This window comes from Mytilus galloprovincialis, chromosome 8, assembly GCF_965363235.1.
Source record: "Mytilus galloprovincialis chromosome 8, xbMytGall1.hap1.1, whole genome shotgun sequence".
Classification (NCBI taxonomy): domain Eukaryota; kingdom Metazoa; phylum Mollusca; class Bivalvia; order Mytilida; family Mytilidae; genus Mytilus; species Mytilus galloprovincialis.
In genome coordinates, this window is record NC_134845.1 from 32,043,055 (window position 1) to 32,057,275 (window position 14,221).

A 14,221-nucleotide genomic window follows, 5' to 3' on the forward strand; every position below is an offset into this window, starting at 1 on the left:
TGCCTGGCATAAGAAAAGCCTTAGTTTTTCGAAAAATTCAAAGTTTTGTAAACAGGAAATTTATAAAAAGGACCACATAATTGATATTAATGTCAACACCGAAATGTTGACTACTGGGCTAGTGATACCCTCGGCAAAACCACAAAATCTAATGACCACGAAAATGCAAGTTTTCAGCAATCCACGAAAATTTGTACCTAAGAAAAAAATTGAATTAATCGTAAATACAATATCTCAATCTTATCGTTTTATACTTTTGCAGAGATAGTAAGTTGTCCGAGCCTTGCAAATGTGAACTTCTCTATTGCTGCTCAAACTGGTTCAAACCTCCTAGACACAATAAGTTACGCTTGTATCCCTGGCTATGAATTGACGTCTGGTAGTCTGACTCGGCAATGTATGGATGATAAAACCTGGAATGGAAGTGTTCCGATCTGCGGTAAAAGAAACATTTTTCAAAAGTTATGTCATTATGTTCAAATAGGTTTTTTTCCTTCATACATGTAAAATCTTAAGTTATAAAAATATGATATATATTTAAGATATGTGCAGTTTATGTGTTAAGCTATTCAATAGTCGGATGTGGTTTCAAAAACGACCAAATCATGTTACTTTCCATTACAATTAAAACTATCAATTGATTGATATTCAAACATTCATGATCAATAAAATGAATACATTTTGGAAGAAATCAATGATACTCGATCTATCATTTTCAAGCAATTGTGGTTGTGGGTTGTGTCAAACGTTTGTAAAACAAAGTATGTACTGAAATTTCGAAACATCATGAGTGTTCTTTAAACTTTGTTAAGGATACTTTATTTGAGGTGTTTATTTCAGTTTTCGCAAAGGCAATTGATTCATAATTATTTACCGTAATATATATCTCACTAATAAATCCAAATTCTCAAAATATTAACGCTGTATTCTTTTGCAGAAATTGTAACTTGTCCTGGCCTTGCTGACGTGAAGTTCGCTAACATTACTAACGAAACTGGTTCAAATTACCAAGACACAATAACTTATGCTTGTATTACTGGCTATGAATTGACGTCTGGTAGCCTGGCTCTTCGATGTATGGATGATAAAACCTGGGATAGAAATCTTCCAGTCTGCGGTACAACAATAGTGTTTGTTAGAATTTTTATAAGACCGAGTGGTTTCATAATACAATCCTATCCATATGAAATAAACAAAAATAAACACCTTTAACTGGTTTAAGTTTATAATCGAATAACCTATAGCAGGATATTTATGTTTTAGGAAACATCCATTTTCCAGCCATCATTTTTTGACAAGTGTGGGTTTTGTAAAAACAATAAATAATTCAAAATTTAAAATTCAAAATATCTACCGGAATTTTGCACCGTTTTCAATATTTCTAGTGTTGATTCTTTATACATTTTGAAGTGTTTATGTGAATGTTTTTAAAAGTCTATTAATCATGCTTATTTTTAACAGCTCTCTCAAAATATCCCACTAATAAATCAAACAACTTAATTTATTGAAGTTTTACACGTTTAAAGATATAGTAGCTTCCCCAATGCGCTTCGCAGCATGTACAATCCTTTGATGGTGTAAACCTCCCACTAACACTATACAGCAATACACCACACACTCTGTCACATTACACCATACACGTTACACCTTTAAACCATACACCTTACACATATCTACGGAAGCGTATTAGGGACATAAAAAAAATAAAATTTGCAGTGAACTTTTTTTTCATAGTCGAAATTTTGACATTTCAAATCTCGAAATTTTGACTACAACTTGAAATTTTGACTTTTCAAATCCCGAAATTTTGACTTGAACTTGAAATTTTGACTTTCTAAAAAGTCAAAATTTCAATTTTAAACTCAAAATTTCGACTTTTTTAAACTCGAAATTTCGACTTATTTCAAACTCGAAATTTCAAGGTATTTTAAACTCAAAATTTCGACTTGTTTTAAACTCGAAATTTCGAATTATTTTTAACTCGAAATTTCAACGTATTTTAAACTCAAAATTTCGACTTATTTTAAACTCGAAATTTCGACTTATTTTAAAGTCGAGATTTCGACTTTTTTAAAACTCAAAATTTCGATTTTCCTCAGTATTTAAACGTTTGCGTCTATCACATTCACAGTCATTTATATCAACAAGCGGAGAGCCATATACATCATAAATTTGATAGGCATATTTTAATAAATTAATCCATTTTAAAGAGGTTATTTTAGATAGAAAATCTTTTTTTTGCCGAAGAATAAATAAAATATGTTTCTCGTTCAAATACATATTTCAAGTCTGGACTTCATATACATGATATATGAGTATCAAGACAACCTTGTAATTCCGACACACCTATATTACGACATACTTTTATTCAACAGTCTAATATATAAAGACTAGGGTTAATAGTTGTGTCATAAGAATGCCAACTGGTACGGTTTAATCAATGTTCCAGAAAAAAGAACCAACAATTCAAAATTTCCAACCTAGAAAACTGAGCAGCTCATTGGTTGTTCTGAATATGCATGGCATTTTTTGCTACTTGATTTACCATTGTTTAAACAAGGCAAAGTCAGTGACTTGCTATTTGGAATCCAAACAGGCCTTTGAAACTGTGATGCTAAATATCATCAGATTGTCGATCCTATGACAGTGACGTGGAAACTAAAACATGGAATATGGAGAGAAAAAAAAATGTTCTTTCAAAATGCAGGTTCTTTCCGAAAGAAACTCTTCAATATTAAATACTAACTGATCTTAATTAAAGAACAAAACCAATTTCTGAATATAAATTGCAAAAATGTGTGGATGACGCTTTAATAATTTGCGTCCATGTCTACTCCTTCTAAAATTATAATGACTGTGTTTGAATACTAACATCAAAGTTTTCAAAGTAATTAGAAAAAGTCAAAATTTCGAGATTTCAAAAGTCAAAATGTTAACTTTGAAATAAAAATTTCGAGATTTTAAAGATGGAATTTCGAGTTTAGAAAAAGTAGAAATTTTGAGTTTAAAGTTGAAATTTTGACTTTTTATGAAGTCGAAATTTCAAGTTTTAAAAAAGTCAAAATTTCGACTTTAAAAAAGGTCGAAATTTCAAGATTTTAGAAAGTCAAAATTTCAGTTGAAGTCAAAATTTCGGGATTTGAAAAGTCAAAATTTCAAGTTGTAGTCAAAATTTCGAGATTTAAAATGTCAAAATTTCGAAAATAAAGTTCACTGCCAATTTTATTTTTTTCTATGTCCCTAATACGCTTCCGTACATATCACTATAATGCAATTTCATTTTTTTTTAAAGCATGCGACTACAAAGGTTTTTAATTATATTTAAAAACGAATTTTAATCACAATATTGCCAAACAACGTAAAAATTCAAAATCAGTTTTTATTAATATTTAGCAAAGATTTAAATGTAGTACACCATTCATTAATACCATTCACGCTCGCACGCTACACTATTACGCCAGTTCATTCCCTTACACCATAGTAGCATACACCTTCTACCATTGCACAATGTGTCACACCATACACGTTTTTTGGTGATGTTTACACCATCCAAGGGCTGTAATCACACTATAAAAACTACCAGAACGATACAAATTTGCAAGATAAAATAGCATAGTTTTGTTTCAAAGATGAGAGCGGATGTGTTCCTAATGTTGTACATAAAAAACCATCCCCTTTCACAAATATGACCTACCGAATAAGATTGATTCCGGGTTTCCTAAACAATGTGCAAACAAATGGTGCCACATGCAAATCTTGATCTGCATACCCTTTTAAGAGCACATGATATCCCATAAAGTTTAGGACGGGGTTCGGGTTGCTTAGTGTTTAACATTCTATGTTTTGTTTTGTGTATATTTATTTGTTTGTTGGGTGTTTTTAAACCACGCATAGCGTTGTCAGTCTGTTTTCACTTATTAGTTTTTAGGTTCCTCATGTATCATACACATCTATCTTATGAAAAGTCTGTGTATGTTTGATTTTTGGTATTTTAAGGATGTTCAAAAAATGTAATCAGATTGATGTTCCTTTCAATCAAAAATACAAATTAATAATTTTTTGATATATGAAAAGATAGTCAACTCATTATATGCAAGGTACTTATAATTTCTAGGGACCATTGTCTAGCAGCATGTATCGGATGGATTTAGTCAATTTTATGATCAAATTAGACTTTTCATCCCTTTATGCTTCATAGTTCATGATATTATGTTACCAAAATATTTCACTTCTACATCAAACAACTAGAACTTTTTTATTCCCCACCTACGATAGTAGAGGGGCATTATGTTTTCTGGTCTGTGCTTCCGTTCGTTCGTCCGTTCGTCCGTCCGTCTGTGCGTCCGTTCGTCCCGCTTTAGGTTAAAGTTTTTGGTCGAGGTAGTTTTTGATGAAGTTGAAGTCCAATCAATTTGAAACTTAGTACACATGTTCCCCATGATATGATTTTTTTAATTTTAATTCCAAATTAAATTTCTAACCCCAATTTTCACGGTCCACTGAACACAGAAAATGATAGTGCGAGTGAAGCATCCGTGTACTATGGACACATTCTTGTTTGTTTCAGAGATAGTAACTTGTCCAGTCCTTGCAGATATGAAGTTCTCTATCACTACTAACGAAACTGGTACAAACTACCAAGATACAATAACTTACACATGTAACACTGGCTATGAATTGACGTCTGGTTGTCTGACTCGGCAATGTATGGATGATAAAACCTGGAATGGAAGTGCTCCAATCTGTGGTAAACATTTTTCAAAAGTTTCAGTATTATAATCAAATTAGATATTTCGTTTTGTGACAATGTTAAGGTCAAAGTTATAAGTAGATTTTGATAGGAGCAGATGGTTTCCAAATATTATCAAATTTGTAATTATTTCAAATGAAATTAAAAAACAGCAATTGGTTAAATTCAACACATCCATATTCACTTTGTATTACAGAGCTACGAAACCAGGATTGTCCAATCACCATTCTTTTCAATTTGTGAATTTAATGTTTTGTCAACTTTTTGTCCAAAAATAACAAAATGTATATCGGAACTCTGTACTGTCCTGAGTATTCTTTATTTCTTATTTTACATACTCTATATTCAATGCATATGTGAATGTTTAAAAGACAAATCTATATTCAACTACTTTCTCGAAATATCTCACTATAAAATCCAAAATGTAAATGTTTTATACGTATTCAGAAATAGTAGCTTGTCAAGGTTTCGCACCATTTTATTGAACTTCAAAAACTACCTAGACTGACAAAAACTATTAAAAACAATAACTTACGCTTGTAACACTGGGTATGAATTAAAGTATGGTAGCCTGACTCTTCAACGTATAGATGATAAAACATGGAATGCAAGTATTTCGTTCTGCTGTAAAATCATTTTACAAACGTTGTATCATTGTGATCAAATAAGATATTTTATTTTACGTATTTTATGGCTTCTGAAATAAAATCATGTCTTCGTAAATTGTACTAACGCCGTCACGAGTTGGTTGACCATAATGAAATATTCATTTCAAAGATGATGTCGAATGTGTTTCTTATTAATGTCGTTACTAAATTACATTCCACTTTTCCCTAATCAGACTTATAACCTTATTTGTACAAACATGTGCAACATGACGAGTGTCACGTGTGGAGTAGGATTTGCTTACTCTAACGGTGAAACTGAGAACTGCCCAAATATTTGTGGTAGTCGTGTTATGTTTGAGTACTATTGTTTGTGTTTTGTATTGGTTTTTTTCAGCCAAGGCGTTGTCAGTTTGTTTCGACTTACGAAGTTGAAAATTTATCTTGCATATATCGTCCCTCTAGTAAAACATATGTATATGCGGATGTTTGATGGTTTTGTGTGGTTTCAAAATAAGAATACATTCATGTAACACTAAAAAGAAGTAGAAACTATGTATTGTCTTATAATAACAAATCCGTGATCCAACTCATTACAAATAATTTGATTTCCAGGTACAATTCCTTAATGCATAAATTATAGAAAATATGTGTAAATGGATATGCAGTAGTGTGTACGGATTTCGTTTACAATCAATTTCATGTTTCATTTTTATTCGGAAATAAAAATTGTGAATTGTTTCATATCCAAACATTCATAAATAGTATCATGTAAATTATGGTGCAAGGAAGCGATAATTATATAACGCTCATCATCTAGCAATTTATGGTTTTCGGTCTTGTCAACGGTTCGCCGACAATAAAGAACAAAATATATACTAGTACCTGAATTGTGTACTGGTTTGAGTGTTCTTTGCTTTCGATTATTCATTCTATATCTGAAGTGTTTAAGTCGGGTTTTTTACACACTATATATAGCTAATAAATCCAACAACTCAAACTTTTAACGAATTATTTTTTTGCAGAGATAGTAGCTTGTCCATGCCCTGCAGATGTTGATTTCGCTAAAATAACTTGTCAGACTGGTTCAAACTACCAAGACACAATATCTTACGCTTGTATCACTGGATATAAATTGACGTCTGGTAGCCTGACTCGTCAATGTATGGTTGATAAAACCTGGAACGGTAGTCCTCCAGTCTGCGGTAACATATTTTTTTTATTTTTTTTTATTATAATCTTAAAATATATATATACTTTTAATTTTGTAAGCACGTTAAGTTTTAAAACAATATGTGTATGCAGATTATTTACAGTATGATGGCGTTTCCAAATGTAATCAAATTTTAACTCGTCCCAATGAAAATAGAATAGATTAATTGTGTTTTTATTATTACAATCCATAGTACCACTTATTATTAGGTTTCGTTTTTTTAACTATTTTGACGTGATGAATAATAAATATTACTATTTAAGGCTACCGAACAGTTAACGACTCATAATGCTAGAGATCACCCGCTTGCATTATGAATCTATATCTCTTAGGGAACAATGATTTCACAAGGATCACCACCTAGCAAGATGAACCTTTACCTGTAAGGGAACAATGATTTAAAAGGGATCATTCTCTAGCATTCTGAATCATTAACTGTAATGTGACAATATCGTAACAGGGATCATCCTTTAGCAATATAAGTTGTTATGTGTAAAGGAGGAAGAATTGCATATCCTCAAATTTAAGAGTAGATTTGGTATGATTGCCAATGAGACGACTCTTCTCAGGACACCATATGACACAAAAATTAACAACTATATATCACTATAAGACCTTCAGCGATGAGCAAAGACCATGCTACATAGTCACCTATCAATGAATTGAAAAATGTAAAACAGTTCAAACGAAAAATTAAACAGCCTAATTTATTTTAAAATAATAATCAAATAAACGAAAATAATACGTAACACAGCAGCAAACGCCAACCACATGAATTACCGGCTCCATGACTGCACTTACAGAATGTGGCGGTGTTAAACATGATTGTTAGCCCGTAACCCTCCAGATGGAATCAAAACGAAATACATATAACATAAACGTAAAGTAGACGTGGTTAGGTAAACCCTATTTCAAACTACATTTAGATATTGTAGAGTACACTTACAACACCTCATAGTAAACACAGATTTAGTGTTTATCTACTACATTTATTTGTTTTACACTTTAAACGATCGTTTTACTAGATAAAATCAATGGTAAATTACTATTTCTTTATTGAAGCAAACTGTAGCAAAAATTGAAGCTAGTGGTTTGGATTAGATGATGGAAGCAAATGTCTACCCTACAGTAGGAACACAGCATGTATCTGTTTCAAATTATCAACTGTTGCATATGTATTCGTTGTTACTTAAGTTTTTTCTCCTTTAACAGATCATCGTTATGGTTATGGTCGTAGAAATCATCGACATCGTCGTGGTCGTCGAGGTCGTCCAAGTCACAGATGGTGGGGATAAATTCTCTTGAATATAGTTACACTGTGGATTAATATGTATATAGTAGTTGTGTATCTGCTGAAATTGACTTTTTATAAATATAAGCAAACAATATTCTATTCAGTGATTGTTGATTTAAAGCTAATTAGCTTTCGCGTTTGTTGCTGCAGTTTTCTGGATCGTGACATTGATAAACAATCAACACAGAGCCAGTGGACAACGTGACATATAAATAGGCTGAAAGAGACATGGTATTCTTGTCTTTAAATATTCTAACTTTACAGTTGTAAAATATTTTTTTGTATTAAACTTCTTTTATTTAATTTTAATTATCAATTATCGGGAAAAATTGACAACTTTTCTCTGAAAAACATCGTATGAACATATATATACATTTAGATAAATAGTTTCAGGACACATGGTACAAACAAATATTCTTGTAACAACGGGTACACCCTGTGAAGTAGCTTACCCTCCCACAGAACCTGATATCCCCATCCCCTACCTCATCCATCACCATCATCATTTTTTGGTGGGATTGGTTTTGTCTTTAGTTTTTCTATGATGATGTTGTGGTTTGTGCATAGACGTTATTCTGTTTGTCTGTTTATCTTTTTCATTCATAGTGTTGCCAGTTTATTTTTGGTTTTAATGTCCATTTTTGTATCTTTCTTCGGATCCCATCTTGTAAATGTAGATATATGTACGTTTTAAACATGTACATGACACTGGCTACCTCAATCAGTTGGCGCTTATAACTTTAAAATGATAAGTCAAATACATAACGAGTCCACAAAATTAACTGTTTAGCGACACTCTCCACAAAAATCATGGATTAACACAGATGATGTGTGTGTGTGGTGAAAAGGAGCTTAGTGAAGATCGTTCTCCTCTTCACAAGCAATGAATTATAAATGCGTGGATGTCCATCATACATATGAAAATCTAAAATGCCCAGTGTTTGATAGGATCACAGTCTTTTGGCATTTTTTAAACGTAGTACTTCATTTGCGCCAAATGTTCAGTTTCTTTATATAAAAGCCTTCATTAACCTAGAGTGGTAAAACAGAAAAGAAAAAAACCAATTGTGGCATTTTCCCTAGTGTAAATGCATATGATAATTGCGGCGAAAAAATATTTTTAGTCAATCAGATATTAAACGTTTTTTCCTACACTGAAAAGTTTAGGTTAGTTTGTCTTAAAACAAAATAAAATGTATAAATATATATCGATGAAAATGTTCATGCTGTCATAGGTATTGGTTTTAATGTCCGCCCTACATTTGTTTGAAATGGAGTTGGGGTGCAAGTTTTTATTCATTGCATCTAGCAAGAAAATATGGTTGTTTGCACCAATATTATCAATAGGCACAAACGCAAATCTCTATTTGATGGTGGTTTCGACGATTTAAGAAGTGTATCAAGACGTAGTGTTGTCTGCAAAACTTTCATTATCACTAACAGCTCAATTCCGTTCACTACCAAAGAGTCGTTGCTATGATTGAATAGGCTTATGATTGTGATATTAGTGTAGAAGCGATACCAAAAGCTAACAAAGGTAAATTCAAACTCATAAATAGTTACACGAACCCCACCAAAACCTGTGTCATGGTAACATGACTGCGGTTGAGGGAGACTTGATAAGCTACCAGAGACATGTTAAACCTCCCCCTATTTTGTGTATGCATGTTTATCAGACGCCTGTTATGAAATGATTTTCATTTATTGTTTTGTACATAAATTAGGCAGTTATCTTTCTCGTTTGAATTATTGTACGTTTTTCATCGCGGGACTTTTTATAACTTACTTATTGGAAGAGTCGTGTAAATTGTTGAAGGCCGTTTTGTGACCTATAGTTGCTGCTTTCAATATATTTCGCGATCGGTCTCTGGTGGAGAGTTGTTCTTTGCCAATCATACCACATCATCTGAAGTTTAAACGTATGAACACATGTGATATCATTTGATATTTGTCTCAAACAAACAGAATCTTCGTATTTCTATATTGGCTTTTTCATCAAAAGACGACTTTGTTTAATCAATTCCTTTTCAGTTTTCTCTTCAGATCTTTGAATTAAAACTCCTTTATAATTAGAAAAGAATAAACCTACAGGTATGCATAAACGCTATACACCTTCCATTATACAGTTGTTTAAATAATCAATATTCTAAAAAAAGATTATTTCCATATATTTGATGTCTACCCTAAGCAGATAAACTCATTCACAAAGTTTTGTCATGGTCTCTTTTAAAATAGTTTAATGATTCCAAGGCTGCAAAAACACCTTACCAATGTAGATGTATGACGTTTTCAAGCCATTGATCCACTAATACATGTAAATAAACTCACTATGCTACTTATAGTACAATTTGTACAATCAAAAACCTGGAAAACTATATATATTTTTTATTGCAAAACTACCACTTTACAACGTGGGCAAGCTGCGTCATCAAAAGTACACATCATAGTATTTGCAAACAACATTATATGATTGTAATAAAAATAGTACAAGATACTTTCAAAAAGCTTTTAAAAAATAGATTAACGCTAAAATATCATAAAACATTGGTTATATCGTAAAAGTGCATCACCCTGACCATTTCATATGCATATATATACTTTGAAATATTTCGTCCATAAAAGTTTAAAAACAATCTTGAAACTTAAAACCTTCGCACTCAGTTCAAGATATTATTCATTGAAAATGTTATCAAGTAGAAAAGAACGTTCATTCATAACGTCCACAAGGTATTTTTTACGATCTTATCTAAACTTTTAGCCAAGTCTGAGGGATACAAGTAACCCATATCACCTATCATGAACTGTATTTGTAAGGGTGGCAACTCTGAAAAACAGATATCCATTTTTACACTCACGAACCATGCTTGTATGTCAGTACTTGTTCTTTTTTTTTGATAACCGAGAAAGAAAGACAATCTTACATAACATGAAAGACATTCTCAGTCGCATTTGAGGAACATAACTGACACTCATTATTTGATGTCAGATTCATTCGTTGAAGCGTTGCATTTATAGACAGACAATTCGAAGTCGTCAACATTTGATAGATACGGTTGCTTATGATTAACAACCACAAATGATTGGTACAAGTTAAGGCTATTCTTTCCTACAATATTAAATAGTTGAGTATTGGTCGTTCCGTTACCATAAAGTTTATTAAAGATGTTAACGCGTTGTTTTTTTTTTTCCATTTGCATAATGGTCAAGTCCTGCAGTCTGTAGAATAGTTTCGGTATTTTCTATATATTTCCATTCATTAAATTTAACAGGTATAATGTCATCTAGGATGATTTTAGACAGCCGATTATTGGGAATAATGCCGTTTTTGGCAAAACCTTTTCAACTTTTGATCTTCAGTGCTGTACAACTTTGTACCTTTTTCACTTTCGATCTTTTATATCTGGGCGTTATGTATTCGGGTTTAGTTTTCTGTAATTAGTTAATACTTCAGTTTCTTTGTGTATATCTCTTTCATATTCATTTGATAAAATTTACCGTTTGCAATAGCATGAATTGTTCTATATAATAAGAATGTTCTTTTCCCGGGCATAAGAACAATGCCGTATTTGGCGAAACCTTTTCAACTTTTGATCTTCAGTGCTGTACAACTTTGTACTTTTTCACTTTCGATCTTTTATATCTGGGCGTCACTGGTGAGTCTTGTGTGGACAATGCGCGTTTTTTGCGTATTGAATTTTAAACCTGATGCTTTTTGTTATCTATTAATCATGTTTTTCTTTGTCTAATATGTTCTCCTCTTATATTTAATGCGTTTCCTTCGGTTTTAGTTTGTTACCCGGATTTTGTTTTTTGTCCATGGATTTATGAGTTTTGAACTGCGGTATACTACTGTTGCCTTTATTGGGCAGGTTTTTAATCTAGCGTAGTATGCAATCTTTGTCTATCTATAAATCTGTTTATTGACTCCCATCCAAATTCAGCTAGGAGCGCACATTTTATTTTAAATTAATCACCGCCTTAATTTATTAGATTTAATTTTTTTCAACGTGCTCTGTACGATTTTTTACGTTTAAAGTTGGATTCAAAACAAACCTAATATATAATATAGTTAATTGCTACCTTAGATTGCTATTAATAAGTATTGAAATGTGCATTGTTATTAAATGTAATATCAGTATTTAGTTCAAATATAATCTTAAATAAATCCTAATTCTATCTTATTCATTCAAATGTGACGTTATTTTTTCCTTTTTGACGATCTTTTTTACAAATTCAAATGTGACGTCATTTTTTTGGTCATTTTTTACAATTTCAAATATGACGTCACTTGGCGTCAGTGATGGTCGAATAGCCGATATCCACAGAGAAAGTCCAAAATTTATATGATTAAAATCCCCATGTTTACCTAAAATATGAATTTATGTTCCGTTGAAATTTTCTTTCAGCTACTGCTTGATACGGTATGTAGATTTAAGGGGACTTAAAAAATATACGCCTAAATATATATATTTATTTACAGTTTCGATGAGATCGTTCGAATTCATAAATAAGTAAAATATGTTCTACTTAGTTTTCTATTTACAAATAGGAACTATTTTGTTTTAGCATGCACTTCTTTCCAGTATGTTATATGTCAACAGGATAGTGTTGCTATGATATATAACAATATATTTATTTGATATAACAACCAGATTCTCCGCAGGGTGCAGCTTTAATTTATACGACCGCAGAGGTTGAACCCTGAACGGTTGGGACAAGTATGGACACAGCATTCAAGCTGTATTCTGCTCTAAATTTGGATTGTGATTAAATAGTTGACAAGGCATAGGTTTCTGACACAGAATGAATGTGGTCGAATGAACTTATTTTTTTGTTTGCCTTTGAGCAATTCACTATATGCTGTTGAAAATTAATCCTCAAAAAAATTTTTGAAGAAATTTACTTTTTATTTATAAAATCTGAAATGAAAAAAAAGGACTCTCCCCCCTCTAATTTTTTTTCACATCCCCTTTCCCTTATTCCAAAACTGATCTTAATTCAAATTTCTAATGGAGTTTGCAACAATAACTACTCATTTAAATACATCATAGAATATTAAAATGTAAAAAAAAGTGTTATCATTGAAAGGTAAAGATTGTTTTAATTTATCAGTTGGTAGTAAAAGTGAATGTTGTTTTATACATTGTATATTGTATAAAGCAATGTTTTAAGTTGATTCAACTACTATTCTGGACAAAGAAAGATAACTCCAATTGAAAATTTCATGCTATTGCACAATTTGTGCAATTACAATTTCTTGCTATTGCGCAATATTGTGCAATTGAAAATATTTGTTATTGCACAATACTGTCAATACTGTGCAATTGAAGATTTCTTGATATTGTGCAATACTGTGCAATTGAAAGTTTCTTGCTATTGCACAATACTGTGCAATTCAAGATTTCTTGATATTTCAGAAAACTGTGCAATTGAAAATTTCTTGCTGTTGCAAAATACTTTTAAAATATAATAATTAAGGACCCCGATTTGGACCAACTTGAAAACTGGGCCAATAATAAAAAATCTAAGTACATTTTTAGATTCAGCATATCAAAGAACCCCTAGGATTAATATTTTTATAAAATCAAACTAAGTTAATTTTTGACCATTTGGACGTTAATGCAGACCAATTTGAAAACTGGACCGATAATTCAGAATCTACATAAACAGTTAGATTCGGCATATTAAAGAACCACAATAATTCAACTGTTGATGAATTCCAATAAAGTTTAATTTTGGACCATTAAGGCCCCTTATTCCTAAACCTTGTTGGGACCAAAACTCCCAAAATCAATCCCAACCTTCTTTTTGTGTTCATAAACCGTGTGTCAAAATTTCGTAGTTTTCTTTTGACTTAAACTAAAGTTATAGTGCGAAAACCAAGAAAATGCTTATTTGGGCCTTTTCGGTCCCCTATTCCTTAACTGTTGGGAACAAAATTTCAAAAATCAATTTCAACCTTCCTTTTATGGTCATTAACCTTGTGTTTAAATGTCACAGATTTCTATTGACTTAAACTAAAATTAGAGTGCGAAAACTTAAAGTATTCGGACGACGACGACGACGCCAACGTGATACCAATATACTACTAAACTTTTTTCATCTTTTTGCGGTCGTATAGAAATGGAAATTTTATATTTCGAATTTAGAGATAAATGTATTGAATTTGAAGCTTATGCGTGAAGATTTATGAGTTTCATCTTTCTCTTTTTGACATAAAGGATATATTAGACTTAAGTGAAACGCTTAAACTATTTGTGACCTAAACGTTCTGCTGTTGTCTATTCTATGGTCGGGTTCTTCCCCCTTTGTCACATTCCCCATTTCCATTCTCATTTTTTTAAGATATCGACCTGAAT

At 31.7% G+C, this 14,221-nt stretch overlaps 1 long non-coding RNA gene across 1 annotated transcript; it reads left to right on the forward strand.

Annotated features, from left to right (window-relative positions):
* The first annotated feature begins 946 nt into the window (after positions 1–946).
* Positions 947–8,073, forward strand: LOC143043232 (uncharacterized). The gene is made up of 4 exons (XR_012968266.1): positions 947–1,117; positions 4,568–4,747; positions 6,381–6,560; positions 7,781–8,073. It is a non-coding gene; the product is annotated as an uncharacterized LOC143043232 (long non-coding RNA).
* The last annotated feature ends 6,148 nt before the right edge of the window (positions 8,074–14,221 follow it).